Genomic DNA, 24002 nt, shown 5'->3' on the forward strand with positions numbered 1-24002 from the left:
GTTCTAGTCCAAAACCTCATTTCCTAGGGAGGTAGAATTGACAAGGAAAAATCAGTGTGTAATCTGGTAGGAACAGTCTGAGTACTATGCAAATTACCCCCCCCACACACACACACAAAAGACAGTAAGGGGAGCCTACGTGAATGGGTTGAGGCAAGGTTTGGAAGGGAAGGGTTAGCTCAGGAATTTGAGCCCTGGGCCCACCTAATCAGAATAAAGGTCTGGGCATAGGCAGCTTTATCAGTCAAGTGAGGTTAGGTTACATTGCAGTAGCAAACAATCTCAAAATCTACTACAATTCAATTCACCTTTTCTCACACATTCCTATTGTCCTAATCTTTTTCCTGGACAACATGTTCCAAGTAAAGCCTCTGCTATCCTGTAGCTAAACCATCTGGAGCAAACAACTTCTTTACAGGTGAGAGCAAGTACCAGAAGCAAGGAAGGTCTATTCTGATCAAATTATGTTACCTAAAAGAAGTTATGTAGCCATCTGTGACTTCAAGGAAATTCCATCCACCTTTCAGGCTGGATAGTGAGGGGCACTACTGCTGACCACAAAATCTGGGCTAGAAACTACCCCTAGTGTAGGAATTAAGAACAAGATTCTGGAGCTAGAAAGTCTGAGTTTGAAGTCTGATTCTTCTACTTAGTAACTGTAGACCTTGGGTAAGTTAGTCAATTCCTCTTTGCTTCACTTTTCTCATCTTAAAATGGATAATAGTAGCACCTATCTTCAAGTATTGTTATAGAGATGTAATGAGTTTGTGTATGTTTTGTGCCTACTATGTAATAAGCATATGTAAGGGTGACCATTATTATCAGGGAACAAAAAAGGAAACTCCTTGGTAAACCCAGAAAGAATCAGAGTATTAGTAGAGTTGATGGGTGGCTGTAATCAGTTTTAGGCCACTGTGTCCCTATTCAATCTAGCATTTCACTCTTTCTTTTTTATTATTATTATTAAATCATAGCTGTGTACATTAATGCAGTCATGGGGCACCATACAGTTGTTTTGAAAGACAATCTGGAAATTCCTCAAATGGTTAACTAGAGATATCTACTGACCCAGAAATTTCACTCAGAGGTATATGACCAAGAGAAATACAAATATAGGTCCATAAAACAACCTGTACATGAACATTTATAACAGAGTTATTCATAATAGTCAAAAGGTAGAAACAACCTGGCACTCATGGGGTAAATTCCACTTGATCATTATGTGTAATCCTTGTTACATGTTTCTGAATTCATTTTGATAGTATCTTACTGAAGATTAAAAAAATCTATATTGATAAGAAATATTGGCCTGAAGTTTTCAGTTTTTGTGATAGGATTGACTGGTATTGGCTGTGGTATTTAAGAGATCAATTTCATGGAATGGATTAGGATATGTTCCCTCCTATTCTAAGAAGAATTTGTGAAGGATTGATATATTTTTAAAATGCTTGATAAAATTCACTAATGAAGACATCTAGACCTGGGATTTCCTTTGTGGATTTAAAAATTAATAATTTGCCCTTTTTACTTATTATAGCTTATTCAGATTTATTGAGAAAGTTTTAGAAGTTTGAGTCTTTCTAGGAATCTATTCATTTTGTCTGAGTTGTCTAATGGCATAGAGTTGTTCATAATATTCCTTTATATTAATTTAATTTCTCTCTGTCTTTTTTTTTTATTAAATCATAGCTGTGTACATTAATGCGATCATGGGGCACCATACACTGGTTTTATAGACCATTTGACACATTTTCATCACACTGGTTAACATAGCCTTCCTGACATTTTCTTAGTTATTGTGTTAAGACATTTATATTCTACATTTACTAAGTTTCACATGTACTCTTGTAAGATGCACCGTAGGTGTAATCCCACCAATCACCCTCCCTCCGCCCATCCTCTCCCCTCTCTCCCCCCCTTCCCCCTATTCTTAGGTTATAACTGGGTTACATAAATTAGTTTCATAGTAGGGCTGAGTACATTGGATACTTTTTCTTCCATTCTTGAGATACTTTACTAAGAAGAATATGTTCCAGCTCCATCCATGTAAACATGGAAGAGGTAAAGTCTCCATCTTTCTATAAGGCTGTATAATATTCCATGGTGTACATATACCACAATTTATTAATCCATTCGTGGATCCATGGGCACTTGGGCTTTTTCCATGACTTAGCAATTATGAATTGGGCTGCAATAAACATTCTGGTACAAAAATCTTTGTTATAATGTGATTTTTGGTCTTCTAGGTATATACCTAGTAGAGGGATTATAGGGAACACTTCTACACTGCTGGTGGAAATGCAAATTAATACATTACCTTTGGAAAGATGTTTGGAGAACACTTAGAGATCTAAAAATAAATCTGCCATTCACTCTTTCTTAAATTCTGAGACTATTGATGATTGCCATAGTCCATATTATTTTCTCTAGCTGGCATGCCCACTGGACTTCCTCTTCCTGACAATTCTATGTCTCATTCAAGATGACAATTCTATAATTTTTCCTAATCCCATAGGCAGAATTATGACTACGACCTCCGGGAGTTCTCACACACTCCTATAGTCCGACCTATCAAACACGTAACAGCTACTATTTATCAAGTACCTATAAACACTATACCTGGCACTTCACCTGGGTTATTTTAAAAGTATATATATTGATCACTTACTATATACCAGATACTGTTCTATGTGGTAGAGATATAACAGTGAACAAAGTAAAGTGCCTGCCTTCATTAAATTATATTCCAGTGCAGTTGGCATTATGAGTTGGCCTATATTATAGGCTTTATTTGGAAAATTTATGGTCAGACAAGTTAAGCAAATTGCCCAAAGAATCAGCAGTACTTGAAACTAAGTCTATCTAATTCTGGTATGCCCACTAATTACTGCTGGATAATATTTTCTCTGGCTTCTATCAGCCCTTTAGAAATAACACTCTACTAGGAAAAATATATAGTTGCACAGTAATTATTCTTTTTTTTTTTTAATGTCTCACCTAAGAAATTGTTAGCTCTTCACAGACAGGGCCAATGTTTAGTTTAATAAATTAATGATGACTTTTTACCAAAGCCTCAAAATGATTCAGGGTTTAGGGAATGAGTGTACAATTATTAACTTCATAGACTGTGGATGAGCTAGGTGGATCTGCAAGTGGGGAGGCAATAAATTGCAGGCACTAGGAAAATGAGGGAAATAAGGCTGTCATTTAGCAGACTGTCATAGGCCAAATTGTGCAAGAATCAAATTTATCTTTGAATTTTTGCCTATTTTTCATATCTGTACCCCCTTCTTACTATTACCTCTTCTCAGATGGGGTGAGCTCTTTAAAAGGGAAACATTATTAATGGAACAAAAGGACCTCTAATGGCAGAGTATAAAATGTTAAGTAAAGAAGTATTCCAGGCTACTGGAAAGATTCTTTTGAAGTGAGAAGGGAGGAAAACGCTTCCTAGCAACCTTAAGTCACGGGTTATGGGCAGCCTCTCCTACTGGTGGAGGCCTGCACTGCAGAAAGAGAAGAGTAGTTTCTCCCCAAAACAAAGTAGAATGGTGTGTGCACACACACGTGTGTTCATGTGTGTGCTCAATAACGATAATATACTCCTGTTGGCTGTCACTGCAGTGCTACACTTAAAAACAGTGGTTAATAACCTGTGGCCATTGGTGAGTCACCTACAAACCATAAACTTGACTGGACAATCTGTAATAATGGTGCTTTGACTGCCTTAATCCCTTCTGTGTTTGATCTATGCAAGACCCTTGCAAAGGTTTCTCACAGAGGAAGATATGTGAAGAATCATGGGCACAAAGAGACAGACCCCAGATAGAATGGGCCAAACATAATTCTTTCTGGCTATACCTAGGAAGCTTTACAATTCCCTAGTAAAGAGAGATTGAACTGATAGCAAACTCAAATTGTGTGGGATTTTATATTTCTCTCTTTACTGTAGGAATCCACCCAGTGGATATTCTCTGGGTGTGTCTACCCAGCGCTGTGCCGAGGCCAACCCTTGCTGGCTGGCATGAGCAGACTGTGCACATCTCTTCCTACTCCACATTAGTGGCATCACCATGGTAACTTAAAATTGCCACAGTAGGAGTATTTAAGCCATGGACATTGCCAAATCTACAGAACGGGGGTTTTATGGTGTTGTTTTATTTGGGGAGCCAGTTATTAAGCATTTACAAGCCTACCATTATATGTCCATGCAAATATATATACACACACATGTCTGTGTGTTTATATATGTCATATATCTACAGACACACAAACATGTCTATGAATATATGTACACGTATATGTATGTAAGTATATAGGTGTTGTGTGTGTGTGTAGATCTATGTGCATATTCTGTCTTAAGTCAATTGTCTTCCAGCTTAATTATATAGTGTAAGTTCATTTCCCAATCATTGTGTATTGCTTTTACAGTGTTTTGACTTAAAAAGATCTCATTGTATAATGTAAAAACATAAACACAGAGTTTCCCAAATTTTTCTATAATTATTTAGTAGACAAAACATAATAATAGCTATATATAAATATGTATTGCACATTGTGAACTAAAAATCTTAAGTTCCCCTCCTGCCAGCAGCCAACTGACTGATTACCTCTTGGCCAAGGGATCCCCTAAGTCTGAGTTGCTAGCTATGAGAAAGGAGATCAGACATGCCTCATCATGTCCCCCTCCCTCCTTAGAGATGTGCTTTGTGACTCATTACCAGGCCTAATGCAAGACATACCTGAAGGTTCTCAATATATAGAACAAACCACTTAAGTCTGGGCATAAGTTAAGTAGTTTGTCTCATTCCTTTTTACTGACTCTACTACTAGCAAATTGTCAGCTAAAGAATCTTTAAACCAGCTATAACCTGTAAGAACCCCCCACATTGAGATGTCGACCTTTTGGGGCCAAACAATTGTATACCTTCCATGTATTGATTTATGAGTTTACCTATAATTCCTGTCCCCCTAAAATCTATAAAATCAAATTGTAACCCCACCACTACATGGTCTTCAAATCTGGCTCAGAATAAACCTCTTTAACTTATTTTACTGAGTACGGTTTCTTTTTCATTAACAACATACATATGGATGAAGTAAATCTCAACTGACTGTTACAAGTAAGTGATGTGCTCAGAGTGAGTACATAAAAGCCTACACTTTTGTAAACAACAAAAAATAAGCAAAATAAATAAATCCATTTAAAAATTCAACTTGCTAAGACCTCTACATTCCACATTTACTAGGATTCACATATAGCCTTGTAAAATGCACCGCAGGTGAAATCCCATTAATCCCCCTCCCTAGCAAAATAACTAAGAAAATGCCATGAAAGCTGTGTTAACTAGTGTGATAAAAATGTGTCAAACGGTCTATGAACCAAGTGTATGTATGGTGCCCCATGATCATACTAATGTACACAGCTATGATTTAATAAATAAATAAATAAATAAAAACACACACAAAAAAATAAAAATAAAAATACTTGCTAATGTTTCAATTTCCTTTACTCTTAAAAGCAGAGGTAATAGGACCCATGCCTCTACCCCGAACAGACCCATATGTACACAGAATAGGCAGAGACAGATCTTCCCAACATTGTACACAACATGGTTATCTCTGAAACTACCACTGGGCTCCTAGACTTCAGAGCCAGGTGCTTATATGCCTTTCTTTAATGACTTGTCAACACAAGTAATTGGTCCAAGCTTCAGTGACTCTCAACAATGGAAGAAAACTCTTTGCAAATGGGGGAGTGGGAGGAAAGAACTTAAATCAGACTCAAAGCTTAGTAAGTGCCAGATTTAATCCTTTCATCTTCTCTCCACTGACATAGCTAATGAATGGATTGCAAGATTTTACACCTCACCTCTGATGTTTTAAATACCTTAGATAATAATAGAAATACATTTATAGAGTGCTTTATACATGTTGGCTCATTTAATCCTCACATCAATGTAAGAGAGATGTATTAGACACTTGGACGTAATAGACACTCGGAGAGATCAAATGACTTGTCTAAAATCACACAGCTGGTAGTAGAAAGATCTTCCAACTAAAACTCAGCACTCCTTCCTCCACACTTTGCCAGTGGATGATAAGCTGAAGCAGAATCCTGCCTTTTGGCAACAAGTACAAGTCAGTCATCAAGCCAGGTAAACTGAGGCAAATTTAGCAAGTAGTTGTTTCCCAATCCATCCTACACTAAACTGAGCCACTGCCCCTCTCCAATCTGTGCACAGGATTCCACAATTCAGAACTTGTTATCCAAGTGTCGGAACCCTGAAATGCAAATACTCATTCCCACAAAGGCATAGATTAGCCTAATTACTTTAGTGTTAACCTATTTATATTCTCTTGTTTTTCTTTTTTAATTTTTTTAATTAAATCAAATTAATATAAGGGTACAATTTTTAGGTTACATTGTTCTCACTTCCAGGGTAAAGTTCCATTTGTAGAAGAGCCCTTCACCCAGGGGGCATGTTATACACTCTCACACTGAGTACATGAGGTGAGATCCCACCTCATGCCCTCCCTCCTTCTGCTAAACATCCTCCCCTCTCTCCCATCCCACTTCTCTCTACCTCCAACTAACTGGACTATGTTAGTTCTTATGAACATGTAATTGTTTATATATTGATATCATATTAGTATGGAGTATATTGGATATTTATTTTTCCCTTCTTGTGATACTTTACTAAAAAGAATATATTTCAACTCCATCCAGGTAAATGTAAAAGATGTAAAGTCTCCATCTTTTTTAATGGCTGAATAATATTCCATGGTATACATATACTAGTTTATTGATCCATTCATGGGTTGATGGGCACTTAAGTTGCTTCCACAACTTGGCAGTTATGAATTGAGCCACAATAAACATTCTAGTGCAAATGTCTTTGTGGTAAAATTATTTTTGTTCTTCTGGATAGATACCTAGTAATGGGATTGCAAAAATATGGACCACTTCATAAATTTGCATGTCATCCTTGTGCAATGCTAATCTTTTTTGTATGGTTCCAATTTTAGTATATGTGCTGCTGAAGCAAGTACAACCTATTTATATTTTCATTTTAGAGGTAATCAGAGACTTAAATGAGGAGAATAAAGCCCAAGGGATGGGCAGCTGAGAGAAGGACCTCTGGCAGACATGGCTGCAGAGCTAGAATCACCCAGAGACAGCCAGTTCTGTTTCCAGAAATGGTTTCATCTCTAACATCATACCCTAGATATGTTGGAGGAGTAGATCTTTTCCAGTGGTTTGTCCAGATCATCTTGTACCTTTCTTGATCCTTATAGCATCTTCATATCAGGAGGCAAATAAATAGTCATGGTAATCACAAAGGGGAATTAATATTCAAGCATTTATTTTGTTCAACAGTGTCTTGCCATTAACTATTCAGTCTAAGATATTTGGGATTTGTTTCTGTCTCTGCTTTCCTCCGATCCATGATGATTTGAGAGATATAAATTAGAAGTCGGATATGAGACAGTGACAGTTGACTCCATTCCCACCACACTGTCCTTTCACAATAAAACACAATTGCTCCCATTAGTGATAGAGTGGATTGTGGTTGTCATGTAGATCAATACAACACGGTTTCACACCTTGTCCATTTTCAGTTACTAAGTAGGAACTCCCAAGAAGCAGCTCAATTTAAGGAAAATGCAGGTGCTTTGATGCCATGCCAAGGACTACATTTTTTTAAAACTAGGGTTTTCATGGCAGATTGAGGAAGCACAATCTCCTGCCATATCAAAAAATACCTGGCATGGAACATAACAAAAGCAGCACACTTGACATCAAATAAAGTCCTGTTCTCCAGTGGCATCTTCAATAACAAACCTAATAAGGCATATAACCTATTCTAAAAAGTTTAAAGAGTTTGCTAACCATAGTTTTGTTGTCTTTTCAATTTTCTTGCCATGGCTGCATTCTTTGGAAGCCTGGAGTACAGAGTTACTTCATAAGTTTCTTCCTTTCTACAAGAGCTCTCCTAAAAACCTCCCTAAACATCTCTTACACCTGAATGAGATCTCCTTAAAAATAGGTAAGAAGAATAACATCCATTTTAAGTACTTAGTTCCCATTGAAAGGAAGAAAAGAAAGTATTTACAAACCATGGATGGTGTGTGTAAGAAAGTTGGCAGCGGGAAAGCAAAGTGGGAAAGGGTGATCCATGTTGAGATTGGCTAGGTCAGGGAACCCAAAATTAGTCATTTAGAGTGGCATATATAGATTTCCCTGGAAAGTCTGCACCTGCATTTTGTTTAAAAGTATAATATTGACAGAAAATCAGATGTGCTATAGAAAATGTAACTCTGAAAGAATCTCCACATTGAACACACATTGATAGCTAAAGCAAAGTGCTCCTATGCACTCAAAAATTCTCCCAAAAGCTTTAATTTGATGAATTCAGAATCATTTGAATGTTGGTTACACAATGAATAACATTTTATTATGCTCAAAGTCAATTTTTTAAAATATATGAATATCTGGAGTAGAATTAAGAGGTTAGCAATAAACTTACACATTTATGGCCAGTTGATTTTCAAAGTGGGTGCTAAGATTACTTACTAGAGAAAGAGCAGCTTCTTCCACAGATTGTGCTGGGAAAACTGGATATCCACATGGAAGACTGAATTTGGAATCCTACCTTACATAATAAAAAAAAATTAACTCAAAATGGATCAACAACTTAAATTGAAGCACTAAAACTATAAAAGTCTTAGAAGAAAGCATAGGAAGAAATCTTCATGACCTTGCACTTGACAATAGTTTCTTAGATATGATACCCAGAGCGCAAACAACAAAAGAAAAAAATACATAAATTGGACTCCATCAAAATTACAAAAAGACCCTTTTGTGTATAAAAGAACATTATCAAGAAAGTTAAAAGGCAACCTAAAGAATGAGAGAATATATTTGCAAATCTTATCTCTCACAAGAGATTAGTATCCAGAATATCTAAAGAACTCTCACAGCTCAATAATAAAAAAAAAACTCAATCAAAAATTGGCAAAGAATTGAAATAGACATTTCTCCAAAGAAGTTATACATATGACTAATAAACACTTGAAAAGATGCTCAACATCATTAATCATTCAAGAAATGCATAACACTTCACCCCCACCAGGATGAAAAACACTGGAAAATATAAAAGCAAGTGTTGGTTAGGATATGAAGAAATTGGAACCCTCATACATTTCTGGTGAGAATGTCAAACAGGTTAGCCACTATGCGGAACAGTTTTGCCAATTGCTTAAAAAGTTGAACATGGAATTATTCCAAGAAAAGTAATTCTATTCCTAGGTATATATCTAAAAGAATTGAAAACAGATACTGAGACATGTACAATTGTTCACAACAGCACTATTTACTATAGTCTAAGCCCAAATGTCCATCAGCAGAATAGATTTTAAGAACATGATACAGCTATACATTAGAATATTATAATACTAAGCAATAAAAATGAATGAGGTACTAGTACATGCCGAAACATGAACAAACCATGAAAACGTTATGCTAAGTGAAAGAAGTCAGACATGAAAGCTCACATTTTCTTTAGACTCAATTTATATGAAAGATTCTGAATAGGTAAACAAAATAGAAAGAGAAAGCAGATTGGTGGTTGCCAAGACTACAGGGAGAAGGGAATAGGAAGTAACTGCTTAATGGGTATGGGACTTTATTTGGGGATGATGAAATGTTTTCCAAACTAGATAAGGTGGTTGCACAACATTGTGAATGTACTAAATGCTGCTGAGTTGTTTACTTTAAGATAGCTAATTCTATGTTATGTGAATTTAACCTTAATAAAAATGGTGGGCGGTGCCTGTGGCTCAAAGGGGTAGGGCACTGGCCCCATATGCCAGAGGTGGCAGGTTCAAATCCAGCCCTGGCCAAAAAAAAACTGCAAAAAAAAAAAAAAAGTATATATAGATATCAATGAGAAATTTCTTGTAATTTCTCTTAAGAACCAAGGATCTACTACAAGTTTTAACTTATAATCAAATTGATATACTTATTTTCTCCTTTTATTCTATTTGCCTTTTTGTTCAGGGGAGTAACTTTTTGCTCTCCATAGACTGTGATTTAAGAGAACCAAGTAAGCTCAAAAGATGACATCAATGAGTATAGGTTCTACCCCTCTGGACAGATCTTTACTCTTCCTCCTTGTAAATGGAATCTAGATGTCCTCACTGATGTAGATGTGTATTACTTTGTTTGTTCAGAATAATACCACCCATTCCTCTCCCTATGTGTTAGTTAGGGTTCTGCCGAGAAACAGAACAGATAGATAGACAAATAGATAGACCGACAGACTGACAAGAGATTTATTATGTGAATTGGCTCACATGGTCTTAGAGGCTGAGAAGCCTCACAATATGTCACCTGAAAGCTGAAGAACCAGGAAAGCCAAGAATGAAATCCAATCTGAGTTCAAAAGTCAGAGAACCTTGGGAGAAAATCTCGTAACACCCACTCCAAATCTCGTAACACCCACTCCAAATCTCATAACACCCACTCCTGAGATCCAGGAGCCCTGATGACTAAAGGCAGGAGAATATGGTGGTCCTAACTGAAGAAGAGAAATAGGGAATTTCTCTCTTTCCACTTTTTGTTCTATCGGAGTCCATAAAGGGTAGGATGATGCCAGCAAATCTTTAATCAGGGGGCAAATCTTCTCTACTTAGTCTACTGCTTCAAAGACTAATTTATTCATAAAACACCTTCACAGACATACTGGGAACTAAAATTTTGCTGGCTAACTGGGCATCCCTTGACCCAATCAGGTTGACACATAAAATTAATCATAAGTCCACCCCTTGTCACCCAAACACATCTCCTTAAACTTCACTTAACCTTCTGCTACCAAGTAGCTGGCTGATCACCCCAGGGAATGGCATCAAGTTTGGGACTCACTGTTGGTCTCTACTGCTGGCAGGTAGGGGTTCCCTGATGGCTGCAGCCACATCCGGCTTGGTGAGTAGAAGTCCATTTGGCTGAGCACAGGCATACCATCATCCTCCTATCATGAGTCACTTTGTTCAGGAGGCCCTGAGCAATGACAGGAGTGGCTAGGGAAAGAGACTGATGGGTCCTCCTATCCACTTAATGATTCAAGTCCTCTGCTGAGGTCATGCTTTGGTGAGCATTCACATGACATACACATAGCTTCACATTTTTAGGCCATTTATAAGAGACCTATCTACAAACCTCTTCTCCCAGAGCTTTTGTCAGGAATTTTCCAATCATGTTCCTTCCAAGTCCTTGATCATATAGCCAAGCCATTGGCCACAGCCCGTGAATCGGTATATAATCATACATCTGGCCATTTCTCCTTCCAAAATAAAGTGCACAACTAGGTACAATGTTGGAAGTTTCTCTTCACCAGTGTTCTTCAAGGATGAACCAGACAACCAGTGGGAGTGCTGTAGCTGCCCACTTTGGAGTAGGACTAAATATCCTGCATAACTCTTAAATGAGGCCCAGGTCTTCTTCTCCTCTGTCAGAGAGAAGGCAGTGCAGCAGGAGTGCAACTGTGAATATTTGAACAACTTCTTTATGTAATTTCCTTGTGTCTTCAGTGCCTGCTTGGGTCCAGTCACATGTATAGCTCTTCCATTTGATGATGGAGTATTGTGCACACCCAACAATAGCTTAATAAGAATTATGGGGCGGCGCCTGTGGCTCAGTCGGTAAGGCGCCGGCCCCATATGCCGAGGCTGGTGGGTTCAAACCCGGCCCCGGCCAAACTGCAACAAAAAAATAAAAATAGCCGGGCGTTGTGGCGGGCGCCTGTAGTCCCAGCTACTCGGGAGGCTGAGGCAAGAGAATCGCTTAAGCCCAGGAGTTGGAGGTTGCTGTGAGCTGTGTGAGGCCACGGCACTCTACCGAGGGCGGTACAGTGAGACTCTGTCTCTACAAAAAAAAAAAAAAATACAACAAGAATTATGGGCAGGTCAGGTTATATGGTATCTTATGGCCTGTGGTCAAGCACTCAGCTTCTACTAAAGCCCAGTAGCAGGCTAAGAACTACCTTTGAAAAGGATAATGCTATCTGTGGATGATAACAGATCCTAAAGGCCAGTGCTGTGATTTACCTGTGGTAGCCTAATAAAGTGTTCTTCAGTTCAAGTGATTCTAGCAGGAGCTGGCACACATAATATCCAAGCAACTTGCCCCTTCCTGTCTCCTCCATAAAGGCACCTCATGAGTCAATGTGAACACAGTTCACGAATAGGCCTATGACACAAGTCATGGCAATCAGATGACTTCTACAAGAGTTGCTAAACTCAAGCTGGAAATATAGAACCCATTTCTCTTTGGCTAGGAAGACATAAGAATGGAGTTCAAAAGGGGGCTCCTTCATTACCTCTTAACAGAATGGAGCAGAAATAGCACTCAGGAAAAAGTGAGGCAAGAAATGGCCAGGAACTGCTCTGGTCATATTTACATTTCTAGTTCCAAATGACACAAAGGTTAATGCCACTAGAAGGTCTTTCTGATATATTCTTATAACCAAGCCAAATTTTGCTACTTTGACAGGCATCTGACCCTTCTGAGGGACTTAACTCATGTGTGTAGATAGGGCTGGTCCTATAGCCAGTGCTGGTTTAATTTCAGGGAGAACTGAGGAGCAGAAGCCACGCACTTCTGGTGCTACTATCTACTCAGGCTTCAGATCTCATCATTTGGGGTTGGGTAAAAGAAATATCAGCTCTTCACATTTCTGATCACACCGCCCAAGCAGAGTTGATCTGGAACTGCCTTATAATGAGACACCTAGATCAAAGGTTTGAAATCCTCAATACAGACTCCCTGGAAAACTATCTTAGAATAAATAAGAGGAACATTTCTGGGCAACTCTAGCCTCAACTTCATTATTGGAAAAGTCAATATAATTTACCATTTATGTACTCTGCAGCATTAGCCATACAATTCCTTGAAAAAAAAATGCTTTGCCTGGTATACACTGGATTAGGAGAATCTTTTGTTGTGGGATGCTATGTTGGTTGCAGGTAAGGATAGAAATAAGGGTGGAAATTTAAACTCATTCAGAGATAATTCTCTGACACTAAATTAAGGCACGCCCGGGGAAAGAAGAAAAGATGCCATCATATGTTACATTTCAAATTTATCTGTTTCCTGTGGAAGGAAAGAGAAAACATTTATTTAAAGACCATGTAATAGATAGACAGATAACTTTGTAGGCATAATTCTGTTTAATTATCATAAGCAGGATACGAAGGGGATATTGTTTGTTGCATTATTATACACAAAGAAAATAAAATTCTGAAACAGCAATAATTTACCTAGGATTAAATAAAAGATATGGATTCAGACATTGCTATCTTCAACACCAAAATCATTCTCTCTTCATTCTAAATCCTCCCAGGGCTTTGATTTCAATACTTGTGCCATGTAGTCTTTGAACCAGATTAGAGCTGGCAATACAAAGCACACACAGCCACTGCTCCCTCAGTGGTTCTTCTGATGGCCGTTGTAAAATTCGACTGTGACATTTTCTTCCACTGAACTATAATTCAGAATCCCTGTGAATAAGGTGCTTCAGAAGGATGTCTCGTAGTCAATCAGGTGGAACTCATATTACATGTTTTATCTCATTCCTTTTCCTTAAAAATGGCACTAAGCCCCTTGCTAGGCCACCATGAACAAGCTAATAATTCCAAACAATAGCAAACCAGAACTAAGGAGCTCACCCATGCTTGGCTTCACAATACAGATGCTCTAACTACTAGGAACCATCACCAGACAGACATAGCGCCACCACTCCCACAGACAGCCCTAGACCTCCGGAAAGGAAAATCCATGTAGAAGCTAATGTCTAGTTTGGGACAGTTTCAGATCTGACAAAAGTAAGTGTAAGTTCAATGGAAGGATGTGCAATACGTGATAGGAGTCTGAGTGTCTGGCAGGTTGGGCAGCTGGAAATGGGGGCGGGAGGAGCTGAGGGGCAGTAAGGGACTCCAACGTGTCAGTAGGTTCAGGTCTCATTTTGTCATGCTTCCCCTCTGGCCTAAAGAATATGCCAAGGTGGTTTCAAGCAAAGCCTACATTCCAGTCTTGATGAAAGAGGCAAGATTCATTTTGAATTATGTTTGCAAACGGCTGGTGGTGGTAGAAGAGGGCAGGAAAGGTGAAGCAAAGGGGTGATGTCATCCAGAGTGGAGGGGTTTTTGCATAATAGAATTTTCTCCTCTGTAGGGCACTGTGGAGACTGACATTTCAAAAGAGCACAGCTAAAACAGAAGTCCATCAAATGAAGTGGCATTATCAGAATGCTTTGGACAAAACTTAACCAAAGAGCCAAGCCGGGCAGTGCCTTCAGCAACGTCTCCGTGCTGTGAGTTCCCATCTGTAGAGCCCTGTGAGTACAGAATTAAGCGCAATTTCTAGCTTTAAACTTGTATTAGCAGTTAAGCATTTGATAAAATGAAATCCTATACATAAATATATGTCTAAAAGGAACCCTAACAACATAAAAAGGCAGTGCAGTGTGGTCCTGGTTGAAAGGGATATGTGGGCTAGAGCCCAGGACGCTTGGTCTGTCCCCCTCCACTCTTGTCCAAGACCTCTTTCAAATCCTGGAGGTTTATGGAATATAATTTGCAAACTGTTCTAAAGCCAAAAATCTAAATTTTCCAGATGAGAAAGGAAGGCATGGAGAGGTTAAATGACTTGCCTATGGTTATGCAGATACTTTGTGTGGGGATTGGGGCCCCAGCTTTCCATCTTAATCCTCATGTTCCTGACATTTATTACATTTCAGTTTTTCAAAGCGTTTGTTATAATGAATTAGACAAAATACACACTGGTTCATGGAATAACAGAGGTAGATCCTAGTTCAAGTTCCAGCTCCCCCATTCACTAATGTGACACTAAAGAGCAATGCCCTTGTCTGACTTCAGTGTCTGCATTTTTAAAAGTGGATTGATGTGATACTACAGTGGAAAAATGAATATGTGAATAAATCCCTAATCTCTGAGACTCTCCTCCTTTCTATTTAAAGAGGACGAAGACAATAAATTGAAAGATGGATTTGTTTTTTGCTTCTCGTCTCCCCATACTTCTTCCCTCCCTTAGTTGTGATAATTCTTTTTAATAACAATCAAAACAATGATAACCCTAACTTGGTATATTAGTTAACATAAGAATCACCAGTTGCTGTAACAAGCAAACCTCTTTAGGTTTAAACTTTAGAAGCTTACCAAAACATGTTTCTTTTTTACTCAAGCTAAATGAAATGTACAAGCTCCTGGTCAGTGGCTGGCTTTCCATGTAACTTCACCTTCCCCTGTGTCAATCCTAAGAGACACAATACTTGTCCACCATAGGGAGTTACTAAGTAAACACATGTTCCTGGAGAGGAAGCTGTTCTTTGTAAACAAAACTGTAGGGATAAGAAACACGAGAGCTCATGTTTTTCCACTTGTATAATTTTGTACAATAAAATTCTTATCTATTTAGAAGATAATGTAAATACATTTTTTAACAAGCCCATACAGTCACATGCACGAATCACATGTGGGGGAAAAAATTTGCTGCAGAAATGAAAAAAATAGGTGTATTTTGCTTTGCCAGTTTGGGGATACAACTAATTTTTCTCAGTCACCTTTTGATCATCAATTATTTTCTCCAAATACAGTAGAACCTCCATAGTTGACCATTTCCCTACATTGACCACCTCCTCAGTGGACCTAATTTTCATACACTGGACATGCACCACATGTACATATCAGTACAGCAGGCCTAGGCCCTTATGTTGACCACCTCTGTATGTTGACCAGTTTGTTACAGTCCCTTGGGTGGTCAACTTACAAACGTTCCACTTACAAATGTTCTACTGCATTCCATTGTTTCTTCTTCCTGTTGCTTTTAAAAGATGCTTTTACTTACTGTATTTAGATGTTTATAAACTACTATTTATGGCCTTCAAGTTCTATGCATCTAAAAGGGACTATTTATGTGGAGAACATGACAAACTTAAATTGTTCCTCACTTGCAAATTAATTCTCTACACATGATTTGTTTAAGCTCGTTAATCGGTAAATACTGTGCAAACAGGTGTCATTGTGATATTCAAAAGTGATGTAACATGCAAACAATTCTAAGTACACACGTTCCATTCACGGTGCTTATTGATATAAATGTTTCTTTAAACCGATGTTAGATTTGTTTATATGAAAAGACCCAAACCAACAGCTGGAACAGCCAGAGGCCAAGGCATCCATTTGGCCTGGACGTCTGCCCACGTGTCCTGCTGTTGACTGTGACCTCTCCTGCCATCTGCTTCTTGCAGGGCAGTTCCTGTCAGCTCTGGAGAGAATGGATTCTGACTCTGCAGCCACTTGCTGAAAGCAGCACTTGTGTCCTTCAGGCTCTGACTGCTATATGGTGTGTCATTTACCACTCTCTTCCTGTGGTTGGGGACTGTCTACCTGGGCACGTCATTTCTTTCCTTCAAGGGGCAGTGGCAGTTCCTCAATAAGCACTTTTCCCTGCTTCAAACCTCTTGCATTTCTAAGGACCTCCTATCGGCTCCAGGGCCAGGCTTGATGGATAAAGCTAGTTCTCACTGCCCTAATACAGGGGTGACATCTTAAAAATAGCTTCCTTGAAGTGTATTGATAGACAATAAACTGCACATATTACAGTCTAAATTTGCTGAGTTGGGATATAAGCATATATCTGTGAAACTATTACCATAATATTGAGGTTGTATTAATAGATATACCTATTGCCTCCAACAGTTTCCTTGTGTCTGTGTTTGTGTGTGTGTGTGCGTGTGTGTGTTGAGTACTTAACATAAGATCTACCCTCTTAAATTTTTGTTTATAAAACAAATACAGTATTATAGACTATAGGCACCATGCTGTACAGCAGATCTCTGGAACTAATTCATCCTGCATTGCTGAAACTTTATACCAATTGAACAATTCCCATTTCTCCCTCTTCCCAGCCCCCAGTAACCACTGTTCTATTCTCCACTTCTCTGAGTCTTACTATTTTAGATTCCGCATGTAAGGAGAATCATGCAGCATTTTTCCTTCTGTTCCAGGCTTATTTCATTTACCATAATATCCTCCAGTTTCATCCAGGTTGTTGCAAATGGAAGAATTTTCTTCTTCTATAAGGTTGAATAATATTGCTTTGTATGTATATGCCACATTTTCTTTATCTGTTTATCTGTCCATAGATATGTGGGTTGTTTAACATAGAAGTGACTTGATCCCTTTGGGGCCCACCAATAGAAGTGCTGTAGGCCAGCATTGTTCTAAGTGTGTTCCTACAAGTTCTATCTTATAAATTTTGATAGATATCACCAACAGAGAGGTGGAGATACTTCTCGTAATCAAATAAGTGCTAGAAACAAAAACAAATTATACATGTGTCTTTAATGCAGGGCTTCTCAAAGTTTGAAATATTCCACTATATGAACCTCTGAGAGAAATGCAGTGTGTAGTACCTCTCAAATGGATTTGACATAAGCACTTTTATCCTTCAGAATTTCTCATGGAACTAATGATGATGGGAAGACACTGACACTTCTGGGGAAATAGTGATCTAAGCTGTTCTGTCTGAAGTTGGCAACTCTACCCATCATAAGAGAATTTTATGTTGCCACTCTGACGATAACACTCTAGTCAGGAAGAAGTAGCCTTGAAATTATATTCGATACCATTTCTATTTCTACCATATTCTGATGGCAACTGCTGAACCATGGTATATGTGGTAGACTTAGGAATGTACTGCCCAGAGCTCCCTTCAAGGAAGGATTTCCTGCCCAGCTGCAGTGAGCAAACAGGCTCTCAGGGTTTGCCTCAGATGCAGACAGCACCTTGCCCAAGGCCAGCCATTTCCCAAGCCATGCCCTACCAGATAGCAGAGAATGGCAGGGTCTACGGGCATAACCATTGGGTTAGTGTGGAACACTTTGATGAGCAACTTTACTCCCTGCCAGGCTAACTGCAGTTACTCAGGCCTGCTTGGCAGTCTGTCTCCTCCTTATCCAATTTTGCTTCTCTACTACACCTTTTGTGTCACAGATAATTGAGCCATATCCCACATATCATGTCTTAAACTACAAAGTGAAGAAGCAATTATAACATGGGATTCTGGAGCTGAATCATCTACCTCTAAGCAAATAACTGAGGACCCCTTCAATAGGTGGTAGCTGGAGTGTAGACAGCTTCTGGCACAAACTGGAAGTCTGGCTGTTAGGCTTTCACTGGAAGCAGATTGGGACAGTAAACTAGCAGAAGGGAGGCACTTGGGGGTGCATTGCTTCAGCACTTGAGACATGGAAAGGAAATCACAACTACCAGGCTAATGATATTGATGACTTTTGCAAAGCACCACTAGCATGCCACAGGAAGATAGTAAACATCAGAGGGTGAGAAGGAAATTGAGTAAGAAATTTCAATTTCAAGAAATTGAAAGCCCGGTATAATAGACAAAAGGCCATTTTGGGTACAGAGGAATAGCCAAGAAAGTTAAGGACCAAACCCAACCAGTCAGGCTAGATTTAAATGTGGTTAAATACCCAACCAACATAGGTAGGTAATACCAGGCTTTGGGAAAAACCAGATCCTTGACACACAGAAAGGGACATAGAAATTAGCAGAGGCTGTAGTTTTGCCGGTATCAGTTGTGAGAACAGTTGTCACATGGAGTTTGCAACAAGCTCCATTGAGAGAACTGTAATGCTATGCTATTTACAACAGAGAAACTTATACCTGAAAAACAAACCCTGACATGATACTAGACTGTTGGAGGGACAGAATGCCTGAGCATGGGACACCAAATGACTGTAAAGCCAGAACTGCCCATTGTGGCTTACATCATATCAGATATACCTAATCCTGCAGCCCACGGTTGATCAGTAACAGTTGATGATAAGATGAAAGCTCTATATTTGGCATCAAGCATGGACATGGATACAGCTCGGACTCCCATGGTGACCACCACTGTTGCATGAGTATGCTTCTATCAGTTACACCTGTGTGTGTGAGAGATCCCTATGAACAGCTGAAGAAGGAAGGTAAAAACTGAGTATAGTGCACAGAGGAATTGGCTTTATATGCATTGCAGATGCACTGCCTTCAGGGAGAGGCTTCCATGATGAGGGTGAAAGAAAGCCTTCCAATGGGAAGAGCTCTGGGCAGTGCACCTGGCAATTCCCTTTCTTTGTTGAAAAGAGAAGAGACCCAAATTTATAATACATGTGAACTATATTATGTGGATAGCACACTGACTGACCACTGCCAGGGATCTGGAAGAGAAGAGACTAGAAGATCAGGGGCAGGGGAGTTGGAATTTAGTCATGTGGATGGATAAATGGGAATGGGAATGCAGTGTGAAGATTTTTTGTGTGTTTGTTCATACCTACCAGACAAAATGATTCATCCAGCTAACAGCAGCTAGTCTCTGTCACTGGCTACCTCAGTGCTGGCACAAAGGGACGTGAATTAAGTGGCCACATGGCAGAGATGAAGCAAAAGGATGGGCCCACTAGCATAAATCCCACGTATGAAGGCTGATTTGGCTATTGCTGTAATCCAACACAAATGTGCTCACAAAAGAGGCCATCACCAAGCCATTCCTTGAGGGCACACAAATTGGCCACTTAGTAGCACGTTGCATGCTTTGCTTCCCTTCATCCTGGAAGGACAATGTGTAGAATAGACACATCTTGTATGGGTTGACTTTCCCATAAGGATTAGGGGCTTTACCCAAAAGGCCTAATCCAACACTACTATCCAAGTACAGAATGCTTCGTCCAATGGCATGGAATCCCACAAATACCAAATCAGGATGGAAGATTCACATTACAGCAAAGGAAGTGTGAGAATGGGCCCATGCCCATGGGAGCCACAGGTCCTATCATATACCACAGTACCCAGAAACTGTCAGCCTGTTAGAACATCAGAGGGGCCTGCTAAAGGCAAAAAGTACCAGCCTGAACAATAATCTGTAATCATGGGGTGCCATCCTTCTCTTTGTAGCGTATAAATTGAAACAAAGACATTTATAGGGCATTGTGCCTCCAATAGGAAGGATATATGTGTGTAGGAACCAAAGGGTAGAGGTAGTAGGAATCCCTCTTACCATCACTATCTGTCACCCACTGGGAGGCTTGTGCTCTCCATCCCCACACCTCTGAGTTCTATTCATTTAGGAGATTTGAGTCTCAAATGGGATAAAACTTGCAGTGTCAGGAGACACAGCAAAAGCCCCTTAAACTGTCAGCTACAGTTACTACCTGAACACTTTGAACTTATGTCTGGTGACCAGCAGGAAAGAAGATAAGTCACCATGATCTTCAGGCAGGAGCAATGACCCTGATCTTCAGGAGAATGAAGGGTTGGGAGGAATACACACACACTTGGTACTCCCTTGCCCGATTTCACTGTCAATAGACAAGGAGAGCAACTCTGGTCTGTGAAGGGCATAGGGACCAGGTGCCCTGCCCCTTGAACAGGTAACCCTTTGAGGCAGAGAGGGTAATTGAGGCAGGGGCCTCCTAGATTGGACAGTGAAAGAGACTGGACAGTGCTGCCCCAACTACACCAGCAGGGACCACAGTTCAACCCACTACCCTCCCTCTTCTAATTTCCCCTCAGGAAGAGGGGCTCCTGGGATCATGATGTACACAACAGAGTGGATCTGAAGGGCACTACACTAGGCAGAGTTGCAGGGCCCAGATTCCCCTATGAGTGACAGCGTCCAGTCTTCAGCTCCTTCAGGGCTGGCTTTAGCCTAGAGAGGTACCTTAGATCATGCCCTTCCCTGAACAGAAAATACCTGGTGATTAGAGGAGGTAGAGGTACAAAGGTCTGTCTATTGGCTCTGTGTGGAGTGCTGAAGGGCAACAGTCAGTCCAGAGCTTGCTACTGGGTGGACGAAAGCTTCATGGAGTCTGCCTCACAGCTCAATGTCTTCTTAAGTTCAGTGTTGTTTCTTCCTCATTTTTTCCCACAGGCGTTGGTCACTAATAAGCATTTTGCACCCCAAACTCCATCCCAATGTTTGTGTTTGGCAACACATAAGCAGTAGGAATAGGCCAACATTCTTAGCAATAAGAGGTAAGATTCATTCCATTCACTGAGCACTAACATGCGCCAGGAATTTTGCTGCGTGCTTTATATTCACTGAGTCTTATTTTAGCTTAAGGAATGTGATAAACCTGTAGGATAGACATTCTTATTGTCACCACCATTTTACAAATAAAGAAACTTAAGGCACAGAGAGCTTATACAATTTGCCCAAGGTGATATTTTTAGGAACTCCGGAGCACATGTACTTAATCACCATATGCATTAAAAATTAAAATAACTTGAGATAAGATTATCTGGAAGAGCTTTGTAGGCTCCAACATATTACTCAAATAGTAGTTAGTCACCATGTGTAAGTGCCAGAATCCCTACAGAAGGTGATGACATACTCATATTGAGATGTTTAAGGACAGATTAATGAAGAAACTATTTGTGAGGGTGCGGGCTGAGTATAGGGAAATCACCAGAGATTGTGCAGTGCCCAAGGCAGGGCTGGTAAAACTGGGGTGTCCACCCTACCCCCAGGTCTGAAGGAAGGAGAGAAGAAGGTGATCACAGGGACCCAGAAGCAGAGAGAGCTCTGTAGGATCCGACAGATCTGGGGACCTTAGACTGATGATGAAGAGGGGCCAGAGAAATACGATTGCTGACTTTCTCCCTCCTCCTTTCCTTGGCTCGTCTCCTGCTGCTCCCCACTGGCTGAACCTACCCAGGAGCCAGAAGTCTGCACAGGTCAATTCAGCCCTGCCTGGGCAGAAAGCAAGATGTGTGTGTGTGGGGGGGGGGGTGTGGATTGAGGGGAACACACAGTGAGGTCCGTAGCAGGTGAAGAAACAGGATTAAAGCAAATCCTCAAGCAAGACCTTTCCACTCACGCGGAGAATCAGAGCTTGAACCTTCCAAGCCTATCCCCAAGTGTTTCCAGACCTAATACTTTTCTCACACACTGTACTTAGTCACTTTCACAACCACCACACAGCCTGCGAGGGCTCCTGGTTGACTTACTCACATGCTACTTACTTCATTTCCCTCCAAGCCATCTCGTACATTCCAGCTGACTTGCAGGGGGATGATAATCCACCCCTATGGTGGAAAGAGAGTTCACGTACCTCCTTAAATTCATGTACCACCTTCATTTTCTAGAAACTTCCCACATACCAGGAAAATATAAAGCAAATCCTGCTAAAACTTAAGAAGACTTTCTTCCCTGAGGGGCCAAATGAGTGTATAGAAGTGAAAGAAAATTATGGGCCTCTATGCTGTAAAAACTGGAAAGTTCTGTCTGTTATGAAAGCAATTTGCTAGAATGACAGAGATAAAATAGAATTGGTGTTAGCAAAAGGGAAGGGAAAAAGGAAGGGACGGCAGAATGGACTTTTATTGCGTACCTGCAATAAGCCAGCCATTGTACTAAATCTCCTCATGAGAATACAGTAAGAACATATAATGGCCATGCAAATCTGGCCATTCAGGATTCATTCCTCTTCCATCTAGAAACAGAAACTAGAATCTCCTTTGGGAAATTTCTCTTTCTTTGTTCTTAACTTCCAGATATAAGATTAGGGCCTGCCTGGCTCCCGCTAACCAGTCTCCCTGCGTTAGTTTACTGTGGCTGCCATGGTAACACACCAAACACTGGGTGGCTCGACCAACAGAAATATTTTTTCACATTTCACAGCTCAAGGCATTGGCAGATTCTGTGTCTTCTGAGGCCTTTCTCATGGCCTGCAGATGATCATCTTCTCCCCTTTATCTCCACATGGTCCTCCTCTGTGCTTTCCCTAATCTCTTCTTGTAAGGACCAGTCAGTCATATTACATTAAAGCCTACCTGGATGACCTCTTTTTACCTTAATTACCTTCTTAAAAGCTCTACTTCCCTAGAGAGTTACTGGAGGGCAATAGGACTTCAACACTTAAATGTGGGAAGGGACACAATCTAGCTCACAAGACTCCCTATGGGAACAGTGATTGGTTTTAGGGATGGAAAAGTATTCCAATCAGACTCCAGGAGACTCAGAGAAATGTTCAGACTTCTGGGAAAGAGGAGCTTCCTCTCTTTGACCGGTTTGTCAGTGTGAAGATATGAGGCCTGGGGTTCCTGCAGCCATGTCTATACCACCAGGAAAGCGAACTCAGGATGAAGCCATCGTACAGAGAAAGAAAGAATAAAAGATTCAGGGAAATTATACCTGAGTATAATGTTTAAACCTCTAGGTTTCCCCTAGACTTAAAATACTTGAGCTCATAAATTTCCTTTGGCTTTAAACCACTTTGAGGTTAACTTCTGTTATGGTCAACATTAATATTCCTAATTGATATAATATTGTATCTTTAAGAGTCACATAGCTAAGAACTAAAATTTATGTCCATCTCTGGTAGATGCCAATGTTCTGGCATTCTCCACCATACCAAGTTTACTGTTTTCTTTATCTAGAGAACTACAGGCTACAAGCCAGTTACAACTATGGCCTAAACTCTATCGTGCCTCTAATATCTATCTATCTAAGCTACCTTTCCTTCCATAGTCCATACATTTCCCACATCTCCAAACCCAATGTCTATGAAAAAGCAGCTCTAAAGTCAGTCCAGCCAGTAACTCTCTGTTCCAAAGTCCAGAGAAGAGCCTGAATTCCCCCAAATACCCCCCATCTTGAGTAAACCTCCTAAAGACACTGAAGTCTTGAAATTTCTCTGATTCAGATTTATTTTGAAAGGCAATGACTTGATTGCCATCCTTTGATTCAATTGAATGCTGCATGTTTACTATGCCAGTACCCTGCCACATCTTGCAGGACCTAACAACAACGATTCTGACATGGTTCCTGCCATGGGGATGTGCTCATCCATCACATGTAAGGGAAATCTCCAAAGAGGTTAAAAAAAAATACAAATAGAAATAATCAGAAACAGACTCTT

General features: G+C 40.0%; 1 pseudogene; it reads right to left on the minus strand.

Annotated features, from left to right (window-relative positions):
• Positions 1-6952: 6952 nt before the first annotated feature.
• On the minus strand, positions 6953-7053 carry LOC128580069 (uncharacterized; annotated as a pseudogene).
• Positions 7054-24002: the final 16949 nt, after the last annotated feature.

This window comes from Nycticebus coucang, chromosome 2 (assembly GCF_027406575.1).
Source record: "Nycticebus coucang isolate mNycCou1 chromosome 2, mNycCou1.pri, whole genome shotgun sequence".
Lineage (NCBI taxonomy): Eukaryota > Metazoa > Chordata > Mammalia > Primates > Lorisidae > Nycticebus > Nycticebus coucang.